The sequence below is a fragment of the Dipodomys spectabilis genome, unplaced genomic scaffold, assembly GCF_019054845.1.
Source record: "Dipodomys spectabilis isolate Male_0828 unplaced genomic scaffold, ASM1905484v1 ptg000041l, whole genome shotgun sequence".
Lineage (NCBI taxonomy): Eukaryota > Metazoa > Chordata > Mammalia > Rodentia > Heteromyidae > Dipodomys > Dipodomys spectabilis.
In genome coordinates, this window is record NW_024870718.1 from 49,583 (window position 1) to 69,822 (window position 20,240).

The window sequence follows — 20,240 nt, forward strand, 5'->3', positions numbered from 1 at the left end:
TGGCAGTGTCCTACGGGGACCAGCCTATGTGGCTGTCACGCCTTAATGTTTGCAACCCCGGCAGATCTACACAGGCAAAATTGTGCAGCAATGCAAACTGCGTAACTGGACAAATTTCACGGGTGTAGAAGAAACCACAGGGGATTTACAAGGAGATGTTCACCCGGAACAGCCCGAGGCCTGCCAGAAGTAAGATTCCAGAATTCTTCTTAAGAAGCCTTGAAAGCAGTGAAACGCTCCTACGTTGCAATAACACAGAAACTCGATCTGAGTGTTCCCGGCAGAGGTCATTCGGCTGAACACAACCGTGGACTAATTAGAGCCGGATGTAGGCAGTGCCGTCCATAGTGCTGGATGGACAGTGGTCGTGTGCCAAACAACTGAGCTCTAGTTCTCCAAACTTCCACAGAGTGCCATAAGTAGAGGTTCAACTTACTGCTCCGGTTGAGTAGAGTGTAGTCGTCAAAGCTGGAATCAGTAGCACTCAGGTGAGAAGAACGGGAAGCAGATATACCCAGTCCGCTGGCAGTGTCCTACGGGGACCAGCCTATCTGTCTGGCAGGCCTGAATATTTGCAACCGCGGCAGAGATTTGCAGGCGGAATAGTGCAGCAATGCAAACTGCGGACCCTGGCCAAACTTCACGGGTGTAGAAGAAACCACGGGGGATATACAAGGAGATGTTCACCTGGAACAGCCAGAGGCCTGCCGGCAGCAAGATTCCGGAATTGTTCCTATGAATCCTTGAAAGCAGTGAAACGCTCCTATGTTGCAATAACTCAGAACCTCATTCTGAGTGTTTCCGGCAGAGGTCATTCGGCTGAACACAACTGTGGACTAATTAGAGACAGATGTAGGCAGTGCCGTCCATAGTGATGGATGGACAGTGGTCGCGTGCCAAACAACTGAGCTATAGTTCTCCAAACTTTCACAGAGTGCCATACGTAGAGGTTCAACTTACTTCTCCGGTTGAGTAGAGTGTAGCCCTCAAAGCTGGAATCAGTAGCACTCAGTTGAATAGAACGGGAAGCAGATATAAACAGTCCGCTGGCAGTGTCCTATTGGGACTAGCATATCTGGCTGTCACGCCTGAATGTTTGCAACCGTGGCAGAGCTATGCAGGCGCAATTGTGCAGCAATGCAAACTGTGTACCCTTGCCAAACTTCACGTGTGTACAAGAAACCACGGGGGATTTACAAGGAGATGTTCACCCGGAATAGCGGGAGACCTGCCGGCAACAAGTTTTCGGAATTCTTCCTAAGAAGCCTTGAAAGCAGTGAAACGCTCTTATGTTGCAGTAACTCAGAACCTCATTCTGAGTGTTCCCGGCAGAGGTAATTCGGTTGAACTCAATGGTGGACTAATTAGAGCCAGATGTAGGCAGTTCCGTCCATAGTGATGGATGGACAGTGGTCGCGTGCCAAAAAACTGAGCTCTAGTTCTCCAAACTTTCACAGAGTTCCATAAGTAGAGATTCAACTTACTGCTCTGGTTGAGAAGAGTGAAGCTGTCAAATCTGGATTCAGTAGCACTCAGGTGAGAAGAACGGGGAGCAGATAAACCCAGACAGCTGGCAGTGTCCTTCGGGGACCACCCTATCTGGCTGCCACACCTGAATGTTTGCAACCGCTGCAGCGCTATGCAGTAGAGTTGTGCAGAAATGCAAGCTGCATACCCTGGCCAAACTTCACGGGTGAAGAACAAACCACGGGGGATTTACAAGGAGATGTTCACCCGCAACAGACGAAAGCCTGCCGGCAGGAAGATACCGGAATTCTTCCTAAGAAGCATTGAAAGCAGTGAAATGCACCTATGTTGCTATAACTCAGAACCTCATTCTGAGTGTTCCATGCAGAAGTCATTCGGCTGAACACAACCGTGGACTAATTAGAGCTAGCTGTAGGCACTGCCATCCATAGTGCTGGATGGACAGATATTGCGTGCCAAACAACTGAGTTCTAGGTCTCCAAAGTTTCACAGAGTGCCATAAGTAGAGGTTCAACTTACTGCTCCAGTTGAGTAGAGTGCAGCCGTCAAAGCTGGAATCAGTAGCACTCAGGTGAGAAGAATGGGAAGCAGATATCCCCAGTCAGCTGGCAGTGTCCTACGGGGACCAGCTTATCGGGCTGCCACCCCTGAATGTTTGCAATCCCGGCAGAGCTATGCAGGCGCAATTGTTCAGCAATGCAAACTGCGTACCCTGGCCAAACTTCAGTGGTGTACAAGAAACCACGGGAGATTTACAAGGAGATGTTCACCCGGAACCGCCGGAGGCCTGACGGCAGCAAGATTCCGGAATTCTTCCTAAGATGCCTTGAAAGCAGTGAAAGGCTCCTGTGTTGCAATAACTCAGAACCTCATTCTGAGTGTTCCCGGCGGAGTTCATTCGGCTGAACACAACCGTGGACTAATTAGAGCCAGATGTAGGCAGTGGCGTCCATAGTGGTGGATGTACAATGGTCCCAAGCCAAACAACTGAGCTCTAGTTCTCAAAACTTTCACAGAGTGCCATAAGTAGAGGTCCAACTTACTGCTCCGTTTGAGTAGAGTGAAGCCATCAAAGCTGGAATCAGTAACACTCCGGTTAGTAGTACAGGAAGCAGATATACCCAGTGCGCTGGCAGTGTCCTACGCGGACCAGCCTTTCTGGCCGCCACGCCTCAGTGTTTGCAACCGAGGCAGAGCTATGTAGGTGCAATTGTGCAGCAATGCAAACTGCGTACCCCGGCCAAACTTCACGGGTGTACAAGAAACCACGGGGGATTTAGAAGGAGATGTTCACCAGCAACAGCCGGAGTCATTCCGTCAGCAAGATTCCGGAATTCTTCCTAAGAAGCCATGAAAGCAGGGAAACGCTCCCATGTTGCAATAACTCAGAACCTCATTCTGAGTGTTCCCGGCCGAGGTCATTCGGCAGAAGACAACCGTGGACTAATAAGAGCCAGATGTATGCAGTGCCGTCCATAGTGCTGAATGGACAGTGGTCCTGTGCCAACACCTGAGCTCTAGTTCTCCAAACTTTCACAGAGTGCAATAAGTAGAGATTCAACTCACTGCTCCAGTTGAGTAGAGTGTAGCCGTCAAAGCTGGAATCCGTAGCACTCAGGTGAGAAGAACGGGAAGCAGATATACCCAGTCCGCTGTCAGTGTCCTACCTGGACCAGCCTATCTGGCTGCCACGCCTGAATGTTTGCAACCGCGGCAGAGCTATGCAGGCTCAATTGTGCAGCAATGCAAACTGCGTAACCTAGCCAAACTTCACGGGTGTACAAGAAACCATGGGGGATTTACAAGGAGATGTTCACCCGGAACAGACGGAGGCCTGCCGGCAGCAAGATTCTGGAATTCTTCCTAAGAAGCCTTGAAAGCAGTAAAACGCTATTATGTTGCAATGACTAGGAACCTCATTCTAAGTGTTCCCGGTAGAGGTCATTCGGCTGAACACAACCGTGGACTAATTAGAGCCAGATGTAGGCAGTGCCGTCCATAGTGCTGTGTGGACAGTGATCGCGTGCTAAACAACTGAGCTCTAGTTCTCCAAACTTTCACAGAGTGGCATAAGTAGAGATTCAACTTACTGTTCCTGTTGAGTAGAGTGTATCCGTCAAAGCTGGAATCAGTAGCACTCAGGTGAGAAGAACGTGATGCACATATACCCAGTCCGCTGGCAGTGTCCTACGTGGACCAGCCTACCTGGCTGCCTCGCCTGAAGGTTGGCAACCGCGGGAGAGCTATGCAGGCGCAATCGTGCAGCAATGCAAACTGCGTTTCCTGGCCAAACTTCACGGGTGTAGAAGAAACCACTGGGGATTTACAAGGAGATGTTCACCCGGGACAGCCGGAGGCCTGTGGGCAGCAAGATTCCGGAATTCTTCCCAAGAAGCCTTGAAAGCAGTGAAACGCTCCTAGGTTGCAATAACTCAGAACCTCATTCTGAGTGTTCCCGGCAGAGGTCATTCGGCTGAACACAACCCTGGACTAAATAAAGTCAAATGTAGGCAGTGCATCTTTTGTGTGATGGACAGTGGTCGCGTGCCAAACAACTGAGCGCTAGTTCTGCAAAATTTCACAGAGTGGCATAAGTAGAGGTTCAACTTACTGCTCCAGTTTAGTAGAGTGTAGCCGTCAAAGCTGGAATCAGTAGCACTCAGGTGAGAAGAACGGGAACCACATATACCCAGTCCGCTGGCAGTGTCCTAAGGGAAGCAGCCTATCTGGCTGCCACATCTGAATGTTTGCATCCGCGGCAGAGCTATGAAGGCACAGTTGTGCAGCGATGCAAACTGCATACCCTGTCCCAACTTCATGGGTGTCGAAGAAACCACGGGGGATTTACAAGGAGATGTTCTCCCGGAACAGCCAGAGGCCTGCCGGCAGCAAGAATCCGGAATTCTTCCTAAGAAGCCTTGAAAGCAGTGAAACGCTCCTAAGTTGCAATAACTCAGAACCTCATTCTGAGTGTTCCCGGCATAGATCATTTCCCTGAACACAACCCTGGACTAATTTGAGCCAGATGTAGGCAGTGCCGTCCATAGTGCTCGATGGAGAGTGGACGCGTGCCAAACAACTGAGCTCTAGTTCTCCAAACTTTCACAGAGTGCCGTAAGTAGAGGTTCAACTTACTGCTCCTGTTGAATAGAATGTTTAAGTCAAAGCTGGAATCAGTAGCACTCAGGTGAGAAGAATGGGAAGCAGATATACCCCGTCCGCTGGCAGGGTCCTACGGGGCCAGCATATGTGGCTTCCCCGCCTGAATGTTTGCAACCGGGGCAGACCTATGCAGTCACAAATGTGCAGCAATACAAACTGCCTACCCGGGCCAAACTTCCCGGTTGTCAGGAAACCACGGGGGATTTACAAGGAGATGTTCACCTGTAACAGCTGGATGCCTGCCGGCAGCAAGATTCCCGAATTCTTCCTAAGAAGCCTTGAAAGCAGTGAAACGCTCCTATGTTGCAATAACTCAGAACCTCATTCTGAGTGTTCCCGGCAGAGGTCATTCAGCTGAACACAACCGTGGACTAATTAGAGCCAGATGTAGGCAGTGCCGTCCATAGTGCTGGATTTACAGTGGGCCCGTGCCAAACAACTGAGCTCTAGTTCTCCAAACTTTCACAGAGTGCCTTAAGTAGAGGTTCAACTTACTGCTCCAGTTGAGTAGAGTGTAGTGGTCAAAGCTGGAATCAGTGGCACTCAGGTGAGAAGAACGGGAAGCAGATATACTCACTCCGTTGGCAGTGTCCTACGGGGACCAGCCTATTGGGCTGCCATGCCTGAACGATTGCAACCGCGGCAGAGCTATGCATGCGCAATTGTGCAGCAATGCAATCTGTGTACCCTGGCCAATCTTCACAGGTGTACAAGAAACCACGGGGGATTTACCATGAGATGATCACCCGGAACAGCCAGAGGCCTGCCCGCAGCTAGATTCCGGAACTCTTCCTAAGAAGCCGTGAAAGCAGTGAAACGCTCCTATGTTGCAATAACTCAGAATCTCATTCTGAGTGTTATCGGCAGAGGTTATTGGCCTGAACACAACCGTGGACTAACTAGAGCCAGATGTATGCAGTGCCATCCATAGTGCTGGATGGACAGTGGTCGCGTGGCAAACAAATGAGCTGTAGTTCTCCAAACTTTCACAGATTGCCATAAGTAGAGGTTCAACTTACTGCTTCCGTTGAGTAGAGTGTAGCCGTCAAAGCTGGAATCAGTAGCCCTCAGTTCAGAAGAAAATGAAGCAGATATACCCAGTACGCTGGCAGTGCCCTAATGGGAAACGCCTATCTGGCTGCCACTCCTGAATGTTTGCAACGTCGGCAGAGCTATGCAGGCGCAGTTGTGCAGGAATGCAACCTTCACAACCTGGCCAAACTTCAGGGGTGTACAAGAAATCACGGGGAATTACAAGGAGATGTTCACCCAGAAGAGAAGGAGGCCTGCCGGCAGCAAGATTCCACAATTCTTCCTAAGAAGCCTTGAATGCAGTGAAATGCTCCTATGTTGCAATAACTCAGAAACACATTCTGAGTATTCCCGGCAGAGGTTATTTGGCTGAACACAACCGTGTACTGTTTAGAGCCAGATATAGGCAGTGTCGTCCATAGTGCTGGATGGACAGTGGTCGCATGCCAAACAACTGAGCTCTAGTTCTCCAAACTTTCACAGAGTGCCATAAGTAGAGGTTCAAATTACGGCTCTGGTTGAGTAGAGGGTAGCTGTCAAAGCTGGAATCAGTAGCACTCAGGTGAGAAGAACGGGAAGCAGATATACCCAGTCCGCTGGCAGTGTCCTACGGGGACCAGCCTATCTGACTGCCACGCCTGAATGTTTGCAACCGCGGCAGAACTATGCAGGCGAAATTGTGAAGCAATGAAAACTGCACACCCAGGCCAAAATTCACGGGTGTAGAAGAAACCACATGGGATTTAAAAGGAGATGTTCACACGGAACAGGCAGAGGCCTGCCGGCAGCAAGATTCCGGAATTCTTCGTAACAAGCCTTAAAAGCAGTGAAACACTCCTATGTTGGAAAAACTCAGAACCTCATTCTGAGTTTTCCCGGCAGAGGTCATTCGGCTGAACACAACCCTGGAATAATTGGAGTCAGATGAAGGCAGTGCCGTCCATAGTGCTGGACGGACAGTGGTCGCGTGCCAAACCACTGAGCTCTAGTTCTCCAAACTTTCACAGAGTGCCATAAGTAGAGGATCAACTTACTGCTCCGGATGAGTAGAGTGTAGCCATCAAAGCTGGAATCAGTAGCACTCAGGTGAGAAGGACGGGAAGCAGATATACCCAGTCTGCTGGCAGTGTCCTACGGGGACCAGCCTATCTGTCTGCCACGCCTGAATGTTTGCAACCGCGGCAGAGCTATGCAGGCGCAATTTTGCAGCAATGCAAACTGCGTACCCTGGCCAACCTTCACGGGAATAAAAGAAACCATGGGGGATTTACAAGGAGATGTTCACCTGGAACAGCCGTACGCCTGCCAGCTGCAAGATTCCAGAATTCTTCCTAAGAAGCCTTGATAGCAGTGAAACACTCCTATGTTGCAATAACTCAGAACTTCATTCTGAGTGTTCCCGGCAGAGGTCATTCGGCTGAACACATCCGTGGACTAATTAGAGCCAGATGTATGCAGTGCGGTCCATAGTGCTGGATGGACAGTGTTCGCGTGCCAAACAACTGAGCTCTAGTTCTCCAAACATCCACAGAGTGCCATAAGTAGATGTTCAACTTACTGTTGCGGTTGAGTAGAGTGTAGACGTCAAAGCTGGAATCAGTGGCACTCAGGTGAGATGAACGGGACACAGATATACCCAGTCAGCTGGCAGTGTCCTACCGGGACCAGTCTATCTGGCTGCCACGCCTGAATGTTTGCAACCACCCGAGAACTATGCAGGCGCAATTGTGCAGCAATGCAAACTGCGTAACCTGCGAAACTTCAAGGGTGTACAAGAAACCACGGGGGATTTACAAGGAGATGTTCACCTGGAACAGACGGAGGCCTGCCTGCAGCAAGATTCCAGAATTCTTCCGAAGATGCCTTGAAAGCAGTGAAACGCTCCTATGTTTCAATAACTCAGAACCTCATTCTGAGTGTTCCCGGCAGAGGTCATTCGGCTGAACACAACCGTGGACTAATTAGAGACAGATGTAGGCAGTGACATCCATAGTGCTGGATGGACAGTGGTCGCGTGAAAAACAACTGAGCTCTAGTTCTCCAAACTTTCACAGAGGTTCAACTTACTGCTCCGGTTGAGTAGAGTGTATCCGTCAAAGCTGGAATCAGTAGCACTCAGGTGAGAAGAATGGGAAGCAGATATACCCCGTTCGCTGGCAGTGTCCTACGGGGCCAGCCTATCTGGCTGCCACGCCGGAATGTTTGCAACTGCGGCAGAGCTATGCAGGTGCAATTGTGCAGCAATGCAAACTGCGTAGCCTGGCCAACCTTCACGGGTATTCAAGATACCATGGGGGATTTACAAGGATTTGTTCACCTGGAACAGCCGGACGCCTGCCAGCTGCAAGATTCCAGAATTCTTCCTAAGAAGCCTTGAAAGCAGTGAAACACTCCTGTGTTGCAATAACTCAGAACTTCATTCTGAGTGTTCCCGGCAGAGGTAATTCGGCTGAACACATCCATGGACTAATTAGAGCCAGATGTATGCAGTGCGGTCCATAGTGCTAGATGGACAGTGTTTACGTGAAAAAAAACTGAGCTCTAGTTCTCCAAACTTTCACAGAGTGCCATAAGTAGAGGTTCAACTTACTGCTCCGGTTGAATAGAGTGTAGCAGTCAAAGCTGGAATCAGTAGCACTCAGGTGAGAAGAACGGGAAGCAGATACACCCAGTCAGCTGGCAGTGTCCTACGGGGACCAGCCTATCAGGCTGCCACGCCTGAATGTTTGCAACGGCTGCAGAGCTACACAGGCGCAATTGTGCAGCAATGCAAACTGCGTACCCTGGCCAAATTGCACGGGTGTAGAAAAAACTGCTGGGGATTTACAAGCAGATGTTCACCCAGAGCAGCCGGAGGCCTGCCGGCAGCAAGATTCTGGAATTCTTCCTAAGAAGCCTTGAAAGCAGTGGAACGCTCCTATGTTGCAATAACTCAGAACCTCATTCTGAGTGTTATCGGCAGAAGTCATTCAGCTGAACACAACCGTGGACTAATTAGAGCCAGATGTATGCAGTGGCGTCCATAGTGCTGGATGGACAGTGGTCACGTGCCAAACAACTGAGCTCTAGTTCTCCAAACTTACACAGAGTGCCATAAGTAGATGTTCAACTTACTGTTGCGGTTGAGTAGAGTGCAGACGTCAAAGCTGGAATCAGTGGCACTCAGGTGAGATGAACGGGACACAGATATACCCAGTCAGCTGGCAGTGTCCTACCGGGACCAGTCTATCTGGCTGCCACGCCTGAATGTTTGCAACCACCCGAGAACTATGCAGGCGCAATTGTGCAGCAATGCAAACTGCGTAACCTGCGAAACTTCACGGGTGTACAAGAAACCACGGGGGATTTACAAGATGTTCACCTGGAACAGACGGAGGCCTGCCTGCAGCAAGATTCCAGAATTCTTCCGAAGATGCCTTGAAAGCAGTGAAACACTCCTATGTTGCAATAACTCAGAACCTCATTCTGAGTGTTCCCGGAAGAGGTCATTCGGCTGAACTCAACCGTGGACTAATTAGAGACAGATGTAGGCAGTGACGGCATTGTGCTGGATGGACAGTGGTCGCGTGCCAAACAACTGACCTCTAGTTCTCCAAACTTCCACAGTGTGCCCTAAGTAGAGGTGCAACTTACTGCCCAGGTTGAGAAGAGTGTAGCCGTCAAAGCTGGAATCATTAGCACTCAGGTGAGAAGCACGGGACGCAGATATACCCAGTCAGCTGGCAGTGTCCTACGGGGACCAGCATATCTGGCTGCTACGCCTGAATATTTGCAACCGTTGCAGAGCTATGCAGGTGCAGTTGTGCAGCAATGCAAACTGCTTACACTGCCCAAACTTCACGGGTGTACAAGAAACGACGGGGGATTTACAAGGAGATGTTCACCTGGAACAGACGGAGGCCTGCCGGCAGCAAGATTCCGGAATTCTTCCTAAGAAGACATGAAAGCAGTGAAACGCTCCTATGTTGCAATCACTCAGAACCTCATTCTGAGTGTTCCCGGCAGAGGTCATTCGACTGAACACAACCGTGGAATAATTAGAGCCAGATGTGGGCAGTGCCGTCCATAGTGCTGGATGGACAGTGGTCGCATGCCAAACAACTGAGCTCTAGTTCTCCAAACTTTCACAGAGTTCCATAAGTAGAGGTTCAACTTACTGCTCCAGTTGTGTAGAGTTTAGCCTTAAAAGCTGTAATCATTAGTACTCAGGTGAGAAAAACGGGAAGCAGATATATGTAGTCAGTTGGCAGTGTCCTACCAGGACCAGCCTATCTGGCTGCCACGCCTGAATGTTTGCAACCACGGCAGAGCTATGCAGGCGCATTTGTGCAGCAATGCAAACTGCGAACCCTGGCCAAACTTCACGGGTGTACAAGAAACGACGGGGGATTTACAAGGAGATGTTCACCCAGCAGAGACCTAGGCCTAACGGCAGCAAGATTCCGGAATTCTTCCTAAGAATACTTGAAAGCAGCGAAACGCTCCTATGTTGCAATAACTCAGAACCTCATTCTGAGTGTTCCCGGCAGAGGTCATTCGGAAGAACACAACCGTGGACTAATTACAGCCAGAGGTAGGCAGTGCCGTCCATAGTGCTGGATGGACAGTGGTCGCATGCCAAACAACTGAGCTCTAGTTCTCCAAACTTTCACAGAGGTTCAACTTACTGCTCCGGTTGAGTAGAGTGTAGCCGTCAAAGCTGGAATCATTAGCACTCAGGTGAGAAGAATGGGAAGCAGATATACCCCGTTCGCTGTCAGTGTCCTACGGGGCCAGCCTATCTGGCTGCCACGCCTGAATGTTTGCAACCACGGCAGAGCAATGCAGGTGCAATTGTGCAGCAATGCAAACTGTGTACCCTGGCCAACCTTCACGGGTATACAAGAAACCATGGGGGATTTACAACGAGATGTTCACCTGGAACAGCCGGACGCCTGCCAGCTGCAAGATTCCAGAATTCTTCCTAAGAAGCCTTGAAAGCAGTGAAACACTCCTATGTTGCAATAACTCAGAACTTCATTCTGAGTGTTCCCGGCAGAGGTCATTCGGCTGAACACATCCGTGGACTAATTAGAGCCAGATGTAGGCAGTGCGGTCCATAGTGCTGGATGGACAGTGTTCACGTGAAAAAATTGAGCTCTAGTTCTCCAAACTTTCACAGAGTGCCATAAGTAGAGGTTCAACTTACTGCTCTGGAATCAGTAGCACTCAGGTGAGAAGAACGGGAAGCAGATACACCCAGTCAGCTCTCAGTGTCCTACGGGAACCAGCATATCTGGCTGCTACGCCTGAATATTTGCAACCGTTGCAGAGCTATGCAGGTGCAGTTGTGCAGCAATGCAAACTGCTTACACTGCCCAAACTTCACGGGTGTACAAGAAACCACGGGGGATTTACAAAGAGATGTTCACCCGGAACAGCCCGATGCCTGCCGGCAGTAAGTTTCCAGAGTTCTTCTTAAGAAGCCTTGAAATCAGTGTAACGCTCCTATGTTGCAATAACTCAGAACCTCATTCTTTGCGTTCCCATCAGAGTTCATTCGGCTGAACACAACCATGGACTAATTAGAGGCAGTTGTAGGCAGTGCCGTCCATAGTGCTGGATGGACAGTTGTCCCATGCCAAACAACTGAGCTTTAGTTCTCCAAACTTCCACAGAGTGCCATAATTAGAGTTCAACTTACTGTTCCTGTTGAGTAGAGTGTATCCGTCAAAGCTGGAATCAGCAGCACTCAGTTCAGAAGAACGGGAAGGAGATACACCCAGTCCCTTGAAACTGTCCTACGGGGACCAGCCTATCTGGCAGCCACGCCAGAATGTTTGCAACCGCGGCCGAGCTATGCAGACACAGTTGTGCAGCAATCCAAACTGCGTTTAATTACCAAACTTCACGGGAGTAGAAGAAACCATGGAGGATTTACAAGGAGATGTTCACCAGGAACAGCCGGAGGCCTGCCGGCAGCAAGATTCCGGAATTCTTCCTAAGAAGCCTTGAAACCAGTGAAACGCTCCTATGTTGCAAAAACTCGAAACCTCATTATGAGTGTTCCCGGCAGAGGTCATTCGGCTGAACACAACCGTGGACTAATTAGAGCCAGATGTAGGCAGTGGCGTCCATAGTGCTGGATGGACAATGGTCGCGGGCCAAACAACTGAGCTCTTGTTCTCCAAAGTTTCACAGAATGCCAGGAGTAGAGGTTCAATTTAGTGTTCCGCTTGAGTAGAGTGTAGCCGTGAAAGCTGGATCAGTAGCACTCAGGTGAGAAGAACGGGAAACAGATATACAAAGTCCGCTGGCAGTGTCCCACTTGAACCAGCCTATCAGGCTGCCACGCCTGAGTTTATGCAACGGCAGCAGAGCTATGCAGGCACAATTGTGCAGCAATGCAAACTGCGTACCCTAGCCAAACTTCACGGGTTTACAAGAAACCACGGGGGATTTACAAGGAGATGTTCACCGGGGACAGCCGGAGACCTGCCGACAGCAAGATTCCGGAATTCTTCCTACGAAGCCTTGAAAGCAGAGAAACGTCCTATGTTGCAATAATTCAGAACCTCATTCTGAGTGTTCCCGGCAGAGGTCATTCGGCGGAACACAACCGTGGACTAATTAGAGCCAGATGTAGGCAGTGCCGTCCATAGTGCTGGATGGACAGTGGTCCCATGCCAAACAACTGAGCTCTAGTTCTCCAAACTTTCACAGAGTGCCATAAGTAGAGGTTCAACTTACTGCTCCGGTTGAGTAGAGTGTAGTCCTCAAAGCTGGAATCAGTAGCACTCAGGTGAGAAGAATGGGAAGCAGATATACCCAGTCCGCTGGCAGTGTCCTACGGGGACCAGCCTATCTGGCTGCCACGCCTGAATATTTGCAACCCAGGCAAAGCTATGCAGGCGCAATTGTGGAGCAATGCAAACTGTGTTCCCTGGCCAAACTTCACGGTTGTAGAAGAAACTGGGGGATTTTCAAGGAGATGTTCACCAGGAACCCCAGGAGTCCTGCCGGCAGCAAGATTCCGGAATTCTTCCTAAGAAGCCTTGAAACCAGTGAAACGCTCCTATGTTGCAAAAACTCGAAACCTCATTATGAGTGTTCCCGGCAGAGGTCATTCGGCTGAACACAACCGTTGACTAACTAGAGCCAGATGTAGGCAGTGCCGTCCATAATGCTGGATGGACAGTGGTCGCGTGCCAAACAACTGAGCTCCAGTTCTCCAAACTTTCACAGAGTGGCATAAGTAGAGGTTCAACTTACTGCTCTGGATGAGCAGAGTGTAGCTATGAAAGCTGGAATCAGTAGCACTCAACTGAGAAGAACGTGAAGCAGATATACCCAGTCCGCGGGCAGTGTCCTACGGGGACCAGCCTATCTGGCTGCCACGCCTGTATGTTTGCCACGCCGGCAGGGCTAGGCAGGCGCAATTGTGCAGCAATGCAAACTGCGTACCCTGGCCAAACTTCACGGGTGTAGAAGAAACCACGGAGGATTTACAAGTAGATGTTCACCAGGAACAGCTGGAGGCCTGCCGGCAGCAAGATTCCGGAATTCTTCCTAAGAAGCCTTGAAAGCAGTGAAACGCTCCTATATTGCAATAACTCAGAACCTCATTCTGAGTGTTCCCGGCAGAGGTCATTCGGCTGAAAACAAAAGTGGACTAATTAGAGCCAGATGTAGGCAGTGCCGTCCATAGTGCTGGATGGACAGTGGTTGTGTGCCAAACAAGTGAGCTCTAGTTCTCCAAACTTTCACAGAGTGCCATAAATAGAGGTTCAACTTACTGCTCCGGTTGTGTAGAGTGTAGCCGTGAAAGCTGGAATCAGTAGCACTGGGGTGAGAAGAACAGGAAGCAGATATACCCAGTCCGTAGGCAGTGTCCTACCGGGACCAGCCTATCTGGCTGCCACGCCTGAATGTTTGCAACCGCGGCAGAGCTATACAGGCGCAGTTGTACAGCAATGCAAACCGCGTATTCTGGCCAAACATCACGCGAGAAGAAGAAACCTCGGGGGATTTACAAGGACATGTTCACCCGGAACAGCCGGAGGCCTGCCGGCAGCAAGACTCCGGAACTCTTCCTAAGAAGCCTTGAAAGCAGTGAAACGCTCCTATGTTGCAATAACTCAGAACCTCATTCTGAGTGTTCCCGGCAGAGGTCATTCGGCAGAACACAACCGTGGACTAATTAGAGCCAGATGTAGGCAGTGGCGTCCATAGTGCTGGATGGACAATGGTCGCGGGCCAAACAACTGAGCTCTTGTTCTCCAAAGTTTCACAGAGTGCCAGGAGTAGAGGTTCAATTTAGTGTTCCGCTTGAGTAGAGTGTAGCCGTGAAAGCTGGATCAGTAGCACTCAGGTGAGAAGAACGGGAAACAGATATACAAAGTCGCTGGCAGTGTCCCACTGGAACCAGCCTATCAGGCTGCCACGCCTGAGTTTATGCAACGGCGGCAGAGCTATGCAGGCACAATTGTGCAGCAATGCAAACTGCGTACCCTAGCCAAACTTCACGGGTTTACAAGAAACCACGGGGGATTTACAAGGAGATGTTCATCCGGAAGCAGCCGGAGACCTGCCGACAGCAAGATTCCGGAATTCTTCCAACGAAGCCTTGAAAGCAGAGAAACGTCCTATGTTGCAATAATTCAGAACTTCATTCTGAGTGTTCCCAGAAGAGGTCATTCGGCGGAACACAACCGTGGACTAATTAGAGCCAGATGTAGGCAGTGCCGTCCATAGTGCTGGATGGACAGTGGTCCCATGCCAAACAACTGAGCTCTAGTTCTCCAAACTTTCACAGAGTGCCATAAGTAGAGGTTTAACTTACTGCTCCGGTTGAGTAGAGTGTAGTCCTCAAAGCTGGAATCAGTAGCACTCAGGTGAGAAGAACGGGAAGCAGATATACCCAGTCCGCTGGCAGTGTCCTATGGAGCGCAGACTATCTGGAAGCCACGACTGAATGTTTGCAACTGAGGCAGAGCTATGCAGGCGCAATTGTGCAGCAATGCAAACTGCGCATGCTGGAAAAACTTCACAGGTGTAGAAGAAACCACGGGGGATTTAGAAGGAGATGTTCACCCAGAACACACGGTGGCCTGCCGACAGCAAGATTCTGGAATTCTTCCTAAGAAGCCTTGAAAGCATTGAAACGCTCCTATGTTGCAATAACTCAGAACCTCATTCTGAGTGGTCCCGGCAGAGGTCATTCGGCTGAACACAACCGTGGAGTAATTAGAACCTGATGTAGGCAGTGCCGTCCATAGTGCTGGATGTCAAGTGCTAGCGGGCCAAACAACGGAGCTCTAGTTCTCCAAACTTTCACAGAGTGCCATATGTAGAGGTTCAACTTACTGCTCCGGTTCAGTAGAGTGTAGCAGTCAAAGCTGGAATCAGTAGCACTCAGGTGAGAAAAACGGGAAGTAGATATACCCAGCCAACAGGCAGTGTCCTACGGGGACCAGCCTATCTGGCTGCGACGCCTGAATGTTTGCAATTGCGGCAGAGCTTTGCAGGCGCATTTGTGCAGCAATGCAAACTGCGTACCCTGCCCAAACTTCAAGGGTGTAAAAGAAACCACGGGGGATTTACAAGGAGATGTTCACCCGGAAGATCCGGAGTCTGGCGGCCACAAGATTCCGTAATTCTTCCTAAGAAGCCTTGAAAACAGGGAAACAGTCCTATGTTGCAATAACTCAGAACGTCACTCTGAGTGTTACTTCAGAGGTCATTCGGCTGAACACAACCGTGGAGTAATTAGAACCAGATGTCGGCAGTGCCATCCATAGTGCTGGATGTAAAGTGATAGCGGCCAAACAACGGAGATCTAGTTCTCCAAACTTTCACAGAGTGCCATAAGTAGAGGTTCAACTTACTGCTCCGGTTCAGTAGAGGGTAGCCGTCAAAGCTGGAATCAGTAGCACTCATGGGAGAAGAATTTGAAGTAGATATACCCAGTCAACTGGCAGTGTCCTACAGGGGCCAGCCTATCTGGCTGCCACGCCTGAATGTTTGCAATTGCGGCAGAGCTTTGCAGGCGCAATTGTGCAGCAAGGCAAACTGCGTACCCTGCCCAAATTTCAAGGGTGTAAAATAAACCACGGGGGATTTACAAGGAGATGTTCACCGGGAACAGCCGGAGGCCTACCGGCAGCAAAATTCAGGAATTCTTCCTAAAAAGCCTTGAAAGCAGTGAAACGCTCCTATGTTGTAATAACTCAGAACCTCATTCTGAGTATTCCCGGCAGAGGTCATTCGTTTGAACACAAGAGTCGACTAATTAGAGCCAGATGTAGGCAGTGCCGTCCATAGAGCTGGATTGACAGTGGTCGTGTGCCAAACAACTGAGCTCTAGATATCCAAACTTTCACAGAGTGCCATAAGTAGAGGTTGACCTTACTGCTCCGATTGAGTAGAGTGTAGCCGTCAAAGCTGGAATCATTAGCACTCAGGTGAGAAGAACAAGAATCAGATATACCCAGTCAGCTGGCAGAGTCCTACGAGGACCACCCTATCTGGCTGCCACGCCTGAATGTTTGCAACCACGGCAGAGCTATGCAGGTGAAATTGTACAGCAATGCAAAATGCGTACCCTGGCCAAACTTCACGGGTATACACGAAAACACGTGGGATTTACAAGGAGATGTTCACCCGCAACAGCTGGAGGCTTTCCGGCAGCAAGATTCCGGAATTCTTCCTAAGAAGCCTTGAAAGCAATGAAACGCTCCTATGTTACAATAACTCAGAACCTCATTCTGAGTGTTCCCGGCAGAGGTCATTCGGCTGAACACAACCGTGGACTAATTAGAGCCAGATGTAGGCAGTGCCGTCCATAGTGCTGGATGGACAGTGGTCGCCTGCCAAACAGCTGACCTCTAGTTCTCGAAACTTTCACAGAGTGCCTTAAGTAGAGGTTCAACTTACTGCTCCATTTGAGTAGAGTGTAGCCGTCAAAGCTGGAATCAGTAGCATTCAGGTGAGAAGAACGGGAAGCAGATATACCCAGTCCCCTGGCAGTGTCCTACCGGGAAAAGCCTATCTGGCTGCCACGCCTGAATGTTTGCAACCGTGGCAGAGCTATGCAGGCAAAATTGTGGAGCAAGGCAAACTGCGCACCCTGGGCAATCTTCACGGCTGTAGAAGAAACCACGGGGTATTTACATGGAGATGTTCACTCAGAATAGCGGGAGACCTGTCAGCAGCAAGATTCCGGATTTCTTCCTAAGAAGCCTTGAATGCAGTGAAACCTCCTATGTTGCAATAACTCAGATCCTCCTTCTGAATGTTCCCGGCAGAGGACATTCGGCTGAACACAACCGTGGACTTATTAGAGCTAGATCTAGGCAGTGCCGTCCATAGTGCTGGATGGACAGTGGTCGTGCGGTAAACAAATGAGCTCTAGTTCTCCAACCTTTCACAGAGTGCCATAAGTAGAGGTTCACCTTACTGCTCCAGTTCAGTAGAGTGTAGCCATCAAAGCTGGAATCAGTAGCACTCAGGTGAGAAAAACGGGAAGCAGATATTCCCAGTTCGCTGGGAGTGTCCTAGGTGGACCAGCCTATCTGGCTGCCACGCCAGAATGTTTGCAACCCCGGGAGAGCTATGCAGGTGCAATTGTGCAGCAAAGCAAACTGCATACCCTGGAGAAATTTCAAGAGTGTACAAAAAACCACGGGGGATTTACTAGGAGATGTTCACCGGGAACAGCCGGAGGCCTGCCTGCAGCAAGATTCCGGAATTCCTTCTAAGAAGCCTTGAAAGCAGTGAAACGCTCCTAGGTTGCAATAACTCAGAACCTGATTCTGAGTGTTCCCGGCAGAGGTCATTCGGCTGAACACAACCGTGCACTATTTACAGCTAGATCTAGGCAGTGCCGTCTATGTTGCTGGATGGACAGTGGTCGTGTGCGAAACAACTGAGCTCTAGTTCTCCAAACTTTCACAGATTGTAGAGGTTCAACTTACTGTCCGCTGGCAGTGTCCTACGGGGACCAGCCTATCTGGCTGCCACGCCTGAATATTTGCAACCGCGGCAGAGCTATGCAGGCGCAATTGTGCAGAAATGCAAACTGCGTACCCTGGCCAAACTTCAAGGGTGTACAAGAAACCACGGGGGATTTACAAGGAGATGTTCAGCTGGAACAGCCAGACAGCTGCCGGCAGCAAGATTCCGGAATTCTTCCTAAGAAGCCGTGAAAGCAGTGAAACGCTCCTATGTTGAAATAACTCAGAACCTCATTCTGAGTGTTCCCGGCAGAGGTCATTCGGCTCAACACAGCGGTTTAGTAATTAGAACCAGACGTAGGCAGTGCCGTCCATAGTGCTGGATGGAAAGTTGTAGCGTGCCAAACAACTGAGCTCTAGTTCTCCAAACTTTCACAGAGTGCCAAAAGTAGAGGTTCAACTTACTGCTCCGGTTCAGTAGACTGTAGCCGTCAAAGCTGGAATCAGTAGCACTCAGGTGAGAAGAACGGGAAGTAGATATACCCAATCAGCTGGCAGTGTCCTCGGGGACCAGCCTATCTGGTTGCCACGACTGAATGTTTGCAATTGCGGCAGAGCTTTGCAGGCGCAATTGTGCAGCAATGCAAACTGCGTACCCTGCCCAAACTTCACGGGTGTAAAAGAAACTACGGGGGATTTACAAGGAGATGTTCACCCGGAAGAGCTGGAGGCCTGCCGGCAGCAAGATTCCGGAATTCTTCCTAAGAAGACTTGAAAGCAGTGAAACGCTCCTATGTTGCAATAACTCAGAACCTCATTCTGAGTGCTCCCGGCAGAGGTCATTCGGCTGAACACAACCGTGGACTAATTAGAACCAGATATAGGCAGTGCCGTCCATAGTGCTGGATGGACAGTGGTCGCATGCCAAATTACTGAGCTCTAGTTCTCTAAACTTTAACAGAGTGCCATAAGTAGAGGTTCAACTTACTGTTCCGGTTGAGTAGAGTGTATCCGTCAAAGCTGGAATCAGTAGCACTCAGGTGAGAAGAACGAGAAGCAGATATACCCAGTCCGCTCTCAAAGTCCTACGGGGACCAGCCTATCTGTTTGCCACGCCTGAATGTTTGCAACCGCGGCAGAGCTATGCTGGCGCAGTTGTGCAGCAATGCAAACTGCATACCCTGGCTAAACTGCACGGTTTTAGAAGAAACCACAGGGGATTTACAGGTAGATGGTCACCCAGAAGAGCCGGAGGCCTGCCCGCAGCAATATTCCGGAATTCTTCCTAAGAAGCCTTGAAAGCAGTGAAACGCTCCTATGTTGCAATAACTCAGAACCTCATTCTGAGTGGTCCCGGCAGAGGTCATTCGGCTGAACACAAACGAGGAGTAATTAGAACCAGATATAGGCAGTGCCGTCCATAGTGCTGGATGTCAAGTGCTAGCGGGCCAAACAACGGTGCTCTAGTTCTCCAAACTTTCACAGAGTGCCTTAAGTAGAGGTTCAACTTACTGCTCCGGTTCAGTAGAATGTAGCAGTCAAAGCTGGAATCAGTAGAACTCAGGTGAGAAGAACGGGAAGTAGATATACCCAGTCAACTGGCAGTGTCCTCCGGGACCAGCCTATCTGGCTGCCACGCCTGAATGTTTGCAATTGCGTCAGAGCTTTGCAGGCGCAATTGTGCAGCAATGCAAACTGCGTACCCTGCCTAAACTTCAAGGGTGTAAAAGAAACCAGGGGGGATTTACAAGGAGATGTTCACCTGGAAGATCCGGAGTCTGGCGGCCACAAGATTCCGGAATTCTTCCTAAGAAGCCTTGAAAACAGGGAAACAGTCCTATGTTGCAATAACTCAGAACCTCACTCTGAGTGTTACGGCAGAGGTCATTCGGCTGAACACAACCGTGGACTAATTAGAGCCAGATGTAGGCAGTGCCGTCCATAGTGATGGATGGAGAGTGATCGCGTGCCAAACAACTGAGTTCTTGTTATCCAAACTTACACAGAGTGCCATAAGTAGAGGTTCAACTTACTGCTCCGGTTGAGTAGAGTGCAGGAGTCAAAGCTGGAATCAGTAGCACTCAGGTGAGAAGAACGGGAAGTAGATATACCCAGTCAACTGGCAGTGTCTTACGGAGACCAGCCTATCTGGCTGCCACGCCTGAATATTTGCAATTGCGGCAGAGCTTTGCAGGCGCAATTGTGCAGCAATGCAAACTGCGTACCCTGACCAAACTTCAAGGGTGTAAAAGAAACCATGGGGGATTTACAAGGAGATGTTCACCCAGAACTCCCGGTGGCCTGCTGGCAGCAATATTCTGGAATTCTTCCTAAGAAGCCTTGAAAGCAGTGAAACGCTCCTATGTTGCAATAACTCAGAACCTCATTCAGAATGGTCCCGGCAGAGGTCATTCGGCTGAACACAACCGTGGAGTAATTAGAACCAGATGAAGGCAGTGCCGTCCATAGTGCTGGATGTAAAGTGGTAGCGGACCAAACAACGGAGCTCTAGTTCTCCAAACTTTCACAGAGTGCCATAAGTAGAGGTTCAACTTACTGCGCCGGTTCAGTAGAGTATAGCCGTCAAAGCTGGAATCAGTAGCACTCAGGTGATAAGAACGGGAA